At 40.8% G+C, this 8,457-nt stretch overlaps 1 non-coding gene across 1 annotated transcript; it reads right to left on the reverse strand.

Annotated features, from left to right (window-relative positions):
* Window positions 1-1,666: 1,666 nt before the first annotated feature.
* Window positions 1,667-1,739, reverse strand: TRNAE-UUC (transfer RNA glutamic acid (anticodon UUC)). The gene has a single exon. It is a non-coding gene; the product is annotated as a tRNA-Glu (tRNA).
* Window positions 1,740-8,457: the final 6,718 nt, after the last annotated feature.

Below are 8,457 nucleotides of genomic sequence, written 5' to 3' on the forward strand. Positions count from 1 at the left end.
AAAGAGGCAAGCAGAGTTAGTAAGGGCGAAATGCTCTATAAATTTAGCGACTAATCAGAAAAGAGAACTTGATTAACCATCCCTCCTACCGCCCCCTGGTCCCTGCGGACAGTGTCTCATTGTTGGGATTATGTTTACTCAAGAAAAGACAAAGCCTCAGCTGTGAGTCTGTGGTTGTGCACGCCTAGTACTTATTTTACCAAATGTCTTGGTGCCGGCAGGAGTGATGCGGTAGGGACCAGTTTAGGCAAAGGATAAAGGAGCATCTTGTAACTCCACCAAGAAGAACATGCATCCCCAAACACCTTCTCCATCAGAATCTTGCATTCATTTGTCCTTGCCTTGTGTGTACTGACTGCCAGCCCTTAATCATTCTCAGATCAAAAGGATATACACACAGCAGAATGTTTCTTTCCTGAAAACAAAATTCAAACACAAGTTGATTTGGAAATAGGGGTTACCTCTGAAGAGTGAAGGGGAAAGTGAGGGACACTTTATTATTTTATGAAAACGATAACATGATGAAAATTGTTGCTTGTTTCCTTGCTTTATTTGTTCTACTTAATATTTTTGAAACTATAATTTTATTTTTTAAAAGTGATGCATTTGAGTACTTATTTTACTTTCTTTTTTTTCCATTTGACATTTTGAGTGTACATATTTTTTTAAGTAAATCAGATTATAGGAGAGGATTGTGTTAATAAAGGTGATGGCCATTAGATTTAAAACTATTTGAAAATATAACTACTAGCACATTCCACACCAGTCAGAATGGTCATCACCAAAAGTCTACAAATAAGGAATTCTCTGGTGGTCTCCTGGTTAGGACTCAACACTTTCACTTCTGGGGCCGGGCACAATCCCCCACCCCAGAGCCTATAAACAATAAATGCTAAAGTGGATGTGTGTGGAGAAAAGGGAACCCTCCTACAATATTGGTAGAAATGTGAATTGATATAACCAGTATGGGGAAACAGTATGGAGGTTCCCTATAAAACTAAAAATAGAATTACCACATGATCCTGCAATCCCACTCTTGGACATCTATCCACCTATTAAAGGAAACTTTAATTGGAAAAGATACATGCACACTACTGTTCATAGCAGCACTAGTCACAGAAGCCAAGACACAGAAGCAACATGAATGTCCACTGACGAATGGATGAAGAAGATATTGTATATACAATGTATACAATGGAATACTATTTAGCCATAAAAAAGAGCGAAATAATGCCATTTGCAGCAGGCTACAGTCCATGGGGTTGCAAAGAGTCAGATACAACTGAGCACACACACGATTTTTCTACCATTATTTATCCATTCTTCTATTGATGGACTTCTGGATTGTTTCCAGCTTTTGAAAGTGAAAGTTGCTCAGTCGTGTCTGACTCTTTGCAACCCCACAGACTATACAGTCCCTGGAATTCTCCAGGCCAGAATACTGGAGTGGGTATTCCTTTAATTTATTTAAAAATAAAATTATAGTTTCAAAAATATTAAGAAGGCTTTCCCTTCTCCAGGGCATCTTCCCAACCCAAGGATTGAACCCAGGTCTCCCGCATTGCAGGTGGATTCTTTACCAGCTGAGCCACAAGGGAAGCCCATTGTCCACAATAGTTGCACAATTCTTTTTCTTGGCCTTGTTTCGAAGCTTGTGGCATCTTAATTCCCTGACCAGGAATTGAACCCAGGTCCTTGGCAGTGAAAGTACCAAGTCTTAACCACTGGACCACCAGAAAATTCCCTTCCAGCTTTTAGTTCTTATGAATAAAACTGCTATGAATATTATTTTTCATGTCTTTTTAAAAAAGTGCTCTTCTTTTTCTTGGGTGTATACTTAAGAGTGGGATTCCTGGTTCATAAAGTTGATACATATTTAGAGTTGATAGATATTGCCAAACTGTTTTCTAAAATGGTTACGTCAGCTTACACTCCCACTAGCAATGCAGGAGAGTTCCAGTTGCTCCACATCCTCGCCAACTCTTTGTCATTCAGGTAGGTGTGTAGTGGTATCTTATTGTGGTTTTAATTTGCATCTCCCTGTTAAGAATGACAAATGGCTTTTCACATCCTTGTTAGCCATTTGGATATCTTTTTTGTAAAGTGCCTTTTAAAATCTTCCACTTATGTTTTTTAATTAAGTGGTTTGTCTTTTTCTGGTTGAATTATAGAAGCTCTTAACACATACTTATTAGGATTCCTTTGACAAATACATGTAATTTGAGAATAAATTCTCATAGCCTGTCTTCTCTTTTCACTCTCTTAATTGTGTCTTGTAACACCAAGTCCTTTTCAGGAATTAGGTAATAAATATATTTTATATAACACAAAAAAAGGAGAGAGCTTATCTTATTAGGTTATCAACATGTACAGTGTAATATAATTTATGTTAATAACACCAAATTAAATCTATTTCAAATAGCCATTTTACTCACTCAAACATACACTTCAGTATTCATCCCAATTTAATTATGTGCAAGGAAACACACATGCCTGAGATACTTCTTGCCCTCAAGGAACTCTATGAGACTGACAGGAGATAAGTTGCAATAATGTAATGAGAGAAATGAGAATAGATACATGTACATTTCCATGAGATCAGGCTGGAGTGAATGAATGAACTACTAGGGAGATCAGTAGGAAGAACATTAAATCAGTATCACCCAGGGACATTGCCCAGACCCTTTAATGAAATGGAAGGAGGCAAACTTTCCAGAAGGGGCATGGAAGGCATGGAGGGCTCAAGTGTGAATATTCTGCTCTGTCTAAAGCACTGATTTCCAATATGTGGTTTTCAGACCATCTGTATCAGATTGACCTGTAGTACTTGTGAAAATTGCAGGTAACTTACTAACTTTTCTCCTAGAACTTTGTAACTCAAATCTTCGGATGTAGGGGTTTATAACCTGCATTTTAAACACACCCCTTTAGTGGTTATGGTCTTTTTTACACCCTTATGTTTGAAAACTATTGATGTAGGGGAGGAGAAGGCAATGGCACCCCACTCCAGTACTCTTGCCTGGAAAATCCCATGGATGGAGGAGCCTGGTAGGCTGCAGTCCATGGGGTTGCTAAAAGTCGGATACAAATGAGCAACTTCACTTTCACTTTTCACTTTCACTCATTGGAGAAGGAAATGGCAACCCACTCCAGTGTTCTTGCCTGGAGAATCCCAGGGACGGGGGAGCCTGATGGGCTGCCGTCTATAGTGGAACCAATAGGATACAAGAAATGGTGCCTAATACTAGTTAAGAAGAGCCTTTCCTGGAATTTCATGCTGAAGAGTTTGGATTAGACCAAATGGACCATACAAGGACATTAAAGGGGTTTTTAAAGAGAAGAAATTTTAAAAATTAAGTTGAGTAATCTTGATAAATTTACTTCTTTTTACTTCAAGAAGTAGAAAATCATCATCAAGGAGATCTGTATGATCTTTCTGATAGTATTTGAATCGTGCCTTGATTAAAACTCAAAGGAGAAAGTCACTTTCATATTTCTTATTCTAGATCAAGGATCAACAAACTTATTCTGTAAAGGGCCAGATAGTAAACACTTTATGCTTTGCAGGCTACACATTCTCTGTTATACCTACTGAACCATGCTCTAAACATGAACGCAACCAACCAGTCATAGAAAATAAATGTAAATGAATGGGCGTGACTGAGTTCCCACAAAACATCCTTTACAAAATCAGGCAAGCCAGAATTGGCCCATGGGAATTAGTAGTTTGTTTTCTTCAGTTCTATAGCTTCCCTTAGTCTAGTTAAAGGCTTAACTTCAAGTTTAACTCACAGCTATCTTCTTCCCTAAAATCATATGCAGCATCTGCCATTTTAGGTAAATATAAATCTGAAACAAATTATGAAGAAAAAAATTAGTAAAAGCTAGATTGTCATATATTTTTAGAAGAAAACGCACAATCAGATGAAAATGTAATGAGAAATAAAGGTGAAAAGCAGGGAGACTGTTTTAGTATACATATTTTAAAATTGAGACTTTACCACCAAATATAATGCATGAAAGTTGATCCAAAAATAAAAAAAAAACAGCTACAAAACAGCTTTAAAGAATATATATGGGACATTTGGGGAAGTTTGAATATGATCTACATATAGTGTGCATGCTCAGTCATGTCTGACTCTTTGCAACCCCATGGACTGTAGCCCGCCAGGCTCCTCTGTCCATGGAATTTTCCAGGCAAAAGTGAGTTTCCATCTCCTCCTCCAGGGAATCTTCCTGACCCAGGAATTGAACCTGGGTCTCTGGCATTGCAGGCAGATTCTTTACCACTACTCCACCTGAAAGCCCATGATCTACATATTAGATGATATTAAATCAATGTTACATTTCTTAGATGAGATTATGATAATGCATAAATGTAGAGAATGTCTTTGTTCTTGGAGATACAGGCCTATATTTAGGGATTAAAGTGTTGTGAAAAATAGTTCAACAAAACAGAGAGAAAAGGACAAAATCTCATCAAACCACAGCTGAGGTTAAGGGCATATAAATTTCACTGTACTATTTTTGCAACTTTTCTGGGGCTTTGACTTTTAAAAAAAAAATAAAATTGGGAGAACCATACATTGCAGAGCTGAAAATACAGTAGGCTCTGTTCTCCTTTGGAAATGTGGAAGAGGACTGATCTACGTCACAAAAGTGAATTCCATATTAGGATTCTATCCTAAAGTAGTGGACCGCCAATAGACACGTTTAGCTGTCATTTATAACTTTTGGCTCCGCCTTGCCACATTCCCACCCCAGCCCATCCGCCTTTGTTTTCTGGTTTTCTTCCCCCAAGTTGCCTGAAGGAGGGGCGGGGAAAAAAATCCGCATTCCACAAGGGCGTATGAAATGTGTAAAACTGTGGCCGGAGCACTGCCCCAGGTCTTTTCTGGCAAGGGTGTCCCATGGTGTGGCCCTGACTCTGTCTTTGTTGAGATTTTGAGTCTCTTCTGCGTGGAGTGTGGGAAGGATCGGGGTGGGGTGATAGAGGGAGAGCTGCCAGAGGGGACAGAATCATCTGTTTACACAGTTCTCCTCTGTCTCCGGTTTTGAGTCCTGGCCTCTTTTATCTCGCTCTTCTTTCTGGCACAGCCCCAGCTCCTCTGGGGGTCATTTCCGGAGTGGAACCCTTGCTGTCTCTGGGCCTTTCTGTTTCCTTCCCCTTCCCCTTGGCGGTTACAGAACCTCCTGCTTGAAAATTGCTCCAAGGGGGACAGGGAGGTTGGTAGTTGCAAATAACTAAACCTTACAAAACGTAGCAGGCTGCAGTATAAATTTATCCTGAGGAAAAAAAATATATATATACATATATATAACATGAAAGGGAAGACAAGTAACGTGCTGTTTAAAAAGAATAGAGCTAACAATAGCAACCGCAAAAACATCGTGCATTTGAAAAAGCAGGAGCTTTACTGTTAGGTAGTGAAGTGAAAGTCGCTCAGTCATGTCGACTCTTTGTGACCCTATAGACTTTACAGTCCATGGAATGCTCCAGGGCAGAATACTGGAGTGGGTAGCCTTTTCCTCCTCCAGGGGATCTTCCCAATCCAGGGACTGAACCCAGGTCTCCCACATTGCAGGCAGATCCTTTACTAACTGAGCTACCAGGGAAGGCTTCACTATTAGGTAGACCTGGGCTTGAATCTCCGTGATGCCACTAACTGGCAAGATGATCTTGGAAGAATTACTTAACTTCTCTGCACCCCAATTTCCTTACCTCTAAAATGGAACAAATAGAACCTACTTCTTGTCAGGATAAACTACTGCAATGCAACTTTTCTTCCTGGCTGAGAAGCTTCTAGACATGTGAAGTGAAGTCGCTCAGTTGTGTCCGACTCTTTGCGACCCAATAGACTGTAGCCTACCAGGCTCCTCTGTCCACAGGATTTTCCAGGCAATAGTACTGGAGTGGGTTGCCATTTTCTTCTCCAGGGGATCTTCCCAACCCAGGGCTCGAACCTGGGTCTCCCGCATTGTAGACAGACGCTTTACCGTCTGAGCCACCAGGGAAGTCCGATGTGAACATTGGTCTAGTATAACTGCTGGTTTGGCCTTAAAGTGATCCTTTATTCCACAAGGATGACTGAGTTCACAATCCAAGCTGGGAGAAAGGGGGCAGCTGGATGTGCTTCCCCAGGGTAAAATGGGAAGCTCTTTGAAGTCTTTTACATTCAAATACATTCAGATATTCAAATACATTCAGGTATTATCAGGGTTTCTCAAAACTGTAATGTGAAGAGAGAAATCACCTGGGGCTCATGTTAACATTCAGATTTTTATTCCTAAATCTGGAGTGGGGCTGGAGTTCTGAACTTTCATCAAGCTCCCAGGAATGCTGCTGCTATATTTCTCCAAACCACACAATGCTGAGAAGACCCCCAGAGTCTTCTCTGAAAGACTGAGGAAGCAGAGATCTCCCAGACTGGGAGCTCCTAGGACTTCTGCTGCTGCTGTTTGTTTAGCCACTCAGTCATGTATGACTGTTTGCTTCCCTATGGACTGTAGCCTACCAGGCTCCTCCATCCATGGGATTCTCCAGGCAAGTATACTGCTGTGGGTTGCCATTTCCTTCTCCAGGGCATCTTCCCGACCCAAGGATCGAACCTATGTCTTCTGAGTGTCCTGCATTGACAGGTGGATTCTTTCCACTGAGCCACCTAGTAAGTCCTCCTAGGACTTCTAGCCTTCTTCTAATTCATCCTTATTCTAATTCTTGTTTCGGGGCAGACATTCATTTTAATGCCTTTTTTTTTTTTTTTTTTTTTAAGTTTTCTTTCTTACCATGTTCTAATGAAGTAAAGCTCTTTTGCAAGAGGAACTAAGACAACATTGTTAGCTGCCCGTTGAAACCTCACTACGGAATTAAATAAACCATGAGTGTCTCCATGAGCATGAAAGAATGAGTTTTGCTGTGGAAAGATGGGAATGAGAAAGGAAGCTTGGTGAACAAGTCCCCATGTGTAACCTTGACCCCCTGGGTCCCAAGGGTGGGCAGGAGATCTACAGTCTCTTGCAATTGTGAAAGAGAAAAAAAAAAGGAAAAAGCAAAACATCTGAGACATGAATCCTTGAACTTGTGCGTTTAGGCTTCTTTCTTCACTTCTCTCTCCAGCCTACAAGTCAGTGCATGCACAGCCCTCCCTCCTGCGGAGCGACTGGGAGCCCAGGACTTGCCCAGCAGGTTCTGACCCATTCAAGTCCTCCCTTTGTGAGTCCTGGTAGCTCACAGGTCCCAAAGCTTTTTAAACGGCTTGACTTAGCATATGTTTTAATGTCAGGGAGTTGTTAATGCAGGAAAGAGTTGGCTAAATTTCTCATCTACAATCACCGAAAGCATTTTAAGGGTTTTATTATTTTTTTTAAATCAACCAAAGCAACAAATACTTATGGAGAGTCCATTAAAAGCTAAGAATTAGGTTAAGGACTGTGGAAAATCAAGTTTAATGAGACACTCCACTGCCTTAAGGAGTTTTCATTTTATTAAAGGAGATAGACAAACACATTTTAAAAGCCACAAGACATAAATAAATGCTGTAACGCTGAAATGAGAAAGAAGGTACAACTAATCAAGAGATTGGAATGATGGAGTCTAGTAAAGGAGAGTCTGTTTTTGCCTAGTGAGTGCCACAGGGCTTGTTATATAAATGCATAAATAGTCAGAATAAATGAACTGATAAGTATGAATGAGTCAATGCACACAGAACAAAACCTTAATTTCTTAGAAAACTCAATCTATTTTTTTCCTGTTTTTTTTTCCTTTTTCTGAACTGTTATGTGGTAGCCTCACCCCCCCCACCCCCCCAACAGCCCACACACTGCTCTCTATCCTTTCCCGTGACAGCAGTTAGGCTTAGAGTGCAAATCACCCCTCACATGGCCCTCAGAGTCGCGGGATTAAGGGGGTGGGGGTGGGGGAGGCTACTTGTATATTGGTAGCTGTATGCTCCAGCTAGAAACAGCTGTTGGCAGTTTTCTCACTGAAGGAAACAGGAGGAGGAAGAAACAGGAGACAGCATGGGGAAGGTGCAATCAAGCAAAGGACTGACCCTTTCTGGAAGGATAGTTACCCAGCAACCTGCCAGTGACTGGTCATGCCCCGGAATCCCATGCAGCTGAATGAGGCCAAAGGCCACTGCCCTGTTCAAGTCGGAAGGTGCCTGACTGTAGATTCTGCTCAACTGTTCCTCACTTTAATATCTTCAACAGCAGAGTTATATTCTGGGTATGAAAAACTGAGAAACTAACAATGTGCAGAATCTATAGAGCTCTATTCCAACGCTTAAACATCGCTCTATTCAATTAGCATTTATGGAGTGGCTTTTCAGTGCCTACTCTCAAAACCTGTTGATTGTCTTCTATTGTGACACTGTGTGTGATCAGGAACAGTTTTTGATGAAAATTTGTGAAAGACTTTGAAATGGACAAATTAAAAAAGAAAATGATTTAGATGTG

This window comes from Bos indicus, chromosome 6, assembly GCF_029378745.1.
Source record: "Bos indicus isolate NIAB-ARS_2022 breed Sahiwal x Tharparkar chromosome 6, NIAB-ARS_B.indTharparkar_mat_pri_1.0, whole genome shotgun sequence".
Lineage (NCBI taxonomy): Eukaryota > Metazoa > Chordata > Mammalia > Artiodactyla > Bovidae > Bos > Bos indicus.